This window comes from Crinia signifera, chromosome 19, assembly GCF_055691185.1.
Source record: "Crinia signifera chromosome 19, ASM5569118v1, whole genome shotgun sequence".
Lineage (NCBI taxonomy): Eukaryota > Metazoa > Chordata > Amphibia > Anura > Myobatrachidae > Crinia > Crinia signifera.
The window spans coordinates 103,364,758-103,368,193 of record NC_139226.1 but is presented as its reverse complement, the minus strand read 5'-3'; the positions used below and the strand labels follow the sequence as shown (position 1 = coordinate 103,368,193).

The 3,436-nt window shown below is 48.0% G+C and overlaps 1 long non-coding RNA gene across 1 annotated transcript; it reads left to right on the top strand.

Moving 5' to 3' along the window:
* Positions 1-899: 899 nt before the first annotated feature.
* Positions 900-2,906, top strand: LOC146042812 (uncharacterized). The gene is made up of 2 exons (XR_014464023.1): positions 900-1,516; positions 1,590-2,906. It is a non-coding gene; the product is annotated as an uncharacterized LOC146042812 (long non-coding RNA).
* The last annotated feature ends 530 nt before the right edge of the window (positions 2,907-3,436 follow it).

Sequence of the window (3,436 nt, the reverse complement as noted above, 5' to 3'; positions counted from 1 at the left end):
TGTATGGGGGCCTTTACTTTTACCGAGCGAATGATTTTAAGCTCAATCAGTCCGAGCGCTCTCACAGTGGAGCGAAGCCACCGCCCAGCACATGTAGTCACCACCCCAGTATACGCCCCGATTACCGCCCAGTTGTGCCCTCGCCAATCCATACGCCCACATTACGACTACTCTGCATGAGTTTGTTCGCTAGCGTATTTCTACTCGTAAGGTCGCGAGTGTGCACGGTTGCCCAAACCTACACATGCGCCTTGCGAATGGTACGCATGCGCAGAGGGCTAAGATACACTATGCAAATGAATTGGTGTCCGAGCGAGGCAAGCAGAATGTGGCCCTATGTGTGTAAGAGCGGTCAGCAAAACAAAATCTATTGTGGGAAGCATAGGGCCTGTGAGCCTGGTTCAGAGGTGGATGCTATGTATGTATGTATGTATGTATATATATACATATATGTATGTATGTATGCATGTGTGTATGTATATGTATGTGTGTGTGTGTGTATGTATGCAGGGCCGGCCACTGGAGGGCGGCAGTTCGCCCCTCGCCCCCCGTGCAAAGGGGGTCCATGCCGGCTTCTGACAGGAGCCTGCAGTGGTGTCCTTGCTGCGCGGGTACCTGCGGCGCTAAGTATAAAGCTGGCGGCGGTGGGGGTCCCTTCAGTGAATAAGAAATAACTAGCGATATGCGGCGGCGCGGGAAGCGCTTCTGTTTTGAAAACATTGGCTGCACGGCGCACGCTGATTGGCTGAGATTCACGCTGATTGTGCAGTTCTTGATTCTTATGTATTTATATCTACAGAAATATACAGTTACCATCTCTACTGGCAGCAATGCCGTGTGCAACTGTGCCCGCCATCGTACAGTTAGATTTACGGGTCTGCAGTAAGGTTTTCCGGTACTTTCATGCATGCGGAATAGCAAAACTAAATATCAGTATATGGGCCACCTCCGAATCAGGCCCATTGACAATGGTAGATCTCTGCTAAATATGTGAACTAAAAGTAGATCCCGCATACCTCCCAACATGACCCATTCCAGGAGGGACAAAATGCTCTGCTCCTGGACTTGCTGCCAGTGGTAGTTGTAGAGGTGGGACTGCACCAATGTCACAAATTCAATAAGGGGAGCCACACCTGCCAGTGAGTCCAGACTGTGGTGTTTAAGGTGGCAGTTGGTGGGGCTCCCCTATCTGAATTGTGGACTGTGCTGCAGCCCTGCAACTGCCACTGATATGAATGTCCAGAAAGAGAGCATCTTGTCTCTCCTGGAATGGGTTATGATGGGAGGTCACCCCTGCTAGAATACAATGTAATTACAGTGAAAATTGTGTTCATATAAAACCTCACATTACCAAAGATTTATAGGGAAATCCTGCCATCAAATAATACATTAGATTCTGATGTGAATGTAATATTTAAAGTGAGAAGTTAAATCACATTTCCCTCAGATCAGCCATGCAAAAGATAAAGGAGCTGTGATGTCATAATGGGCCTCAAACCACAAACTGGCCAATCAGGTGGGGTCTGTGAGGTCATAGTGATGTCATAATCAGGGCTATACTGAGGCTGTCTCACTCATTCACCTCACAGAACTCCGGGCAGTGCGCATCTCACCAGCAGGAGGACATACTCACATAAGGTTAGTGACTGGACAGAGATAAGGGCAGTTTAGCACGATGCGGCGGTAGACTCGGAGCGTGACTACTGTAATATATGACTGATCACCTGACCGACAGGACAGTATTGGATAATAACAAATCTCCCACCTAGGGGGGCAGTACTAAGCAGCCACTAGGGCTGTGCCTGGGACACCTAAGGGCGGTGTCTGGATGGCGCTGGATAAACCCTGTATGGAGCGGTTAGGACGTGTCGCAAGGCACAAATGTGTCCTACTATGCTGCATCAAGTCCCCGTACGGATCCCTACTTATTAATGTGCAGAGGTGGGAGAGATGTATACGGTGCTGTACCCATTACTTTGTTATTATCTGATACTGTTGTTATAGCTTTATCATAGTTTGGGCTCCATGTAAGAGTGATACTAAATCCTGGCAGCATATTGTGTTAGTGTCCATGTGATACACAGGATATGCCGCTGGTATTTACCATCACACACAGTATCTTTCCAGCGAGGACCAGTGGTGTCCCCTCCTCCGCTGTATCCTCCGCTGTGTTGCCAGCAGCCTGTTGGCAATGGGTTACTGACTAATGCACATACATGACGGCCGTCTGTGTATGTGTATAGAGATCAGACCCGGTGGGGACATAGGAAACAGAGTTAGAGCTGTCCTATATATATCATTGCAGCCCTAACCCCTTATAGCACCAGAGACGAGTCCTAAAGGGGTTCTGGCTGATTCTTACATGGAGTCCTAATACTAATGGGTAGCTAGCTACCTTGTCTCTTTCCCCCTACCTTGTCTCTCTCACCCCCTACCTTGTCTGTCTCGCCCCTTTTACCTTGTCTGTCTCTCCCCCCTACCTTGTCTCTCCCCCCATTACTTTGGACATGCGCGTGCCCCCCGGTGCCATCGGGTGCGTTCTTCATCATCTGGGAAAAAAGTTAAAATACAGATTTGGGGTGACAGAAGGGATGACGGGTTATATAAGGTTAGTGGGTGGGTGGTTTGGGCAAACTCTGCAAAGTCTCTTAATGCCTAGAGGGACGGGCAGTCCGTCAGCCATGGGTCCCCAGAGGTTTCCCCCACAGGGGGTTTTTCCTCTCCTGAGTGCTGATGGATGACTCTTCATGAGTCATGTGGCTTCCACCATCTTGTTCCTCTTATAGGACAAGTGTGTAAGAGTTCTGGAACAATCCTGTTCCAGTATTCTCTATTTTATAATGCAGAGCAAAAATAATATATACATTTTACTTAAAATAAAAGTTTGAATTTATTTATTAAATATATTTTGTATGAATTTGTCTTTATTTATATTAATAAATGCTCCAAAAGGTCAGGAGGTCGCAGTGAGGGCTGGTGGGTAAATGAGATTAGAGGTGGTAATGGAAAGTAAATGGAGTAGGCTTACACCCTGATCACTGAGGTGACCATACAAATGGGAGGGGCGTATGGAGTAGGCTTACACCCTAATCACTGAGGTGACCATACAAATGGGAGGGGCGTATGGAGTAGGCTTACACCCTGATCACTGAGGTGACCATACAAATGGGAGGGGCGTATGGAGTAGGCTTACACCCTGATCACTGAGGTGACCATACAAATGGGAGGGGCGTATGGAGTAGGTTTACACCCTGATCACTGATGTGACCATACAAATGGGAGGGGCTTATGGAGTAGGCTTACACCCTGATCACTGAGGTGACCATACAAATGGGAGGGGCGTATGGAGTAAGTTTTCACCCCGATCACTGAGCTGACCATACAAATGGGCGGGGCTTATGGAGTAGGTTTATACCCCGAACACTGAGGTAATCAT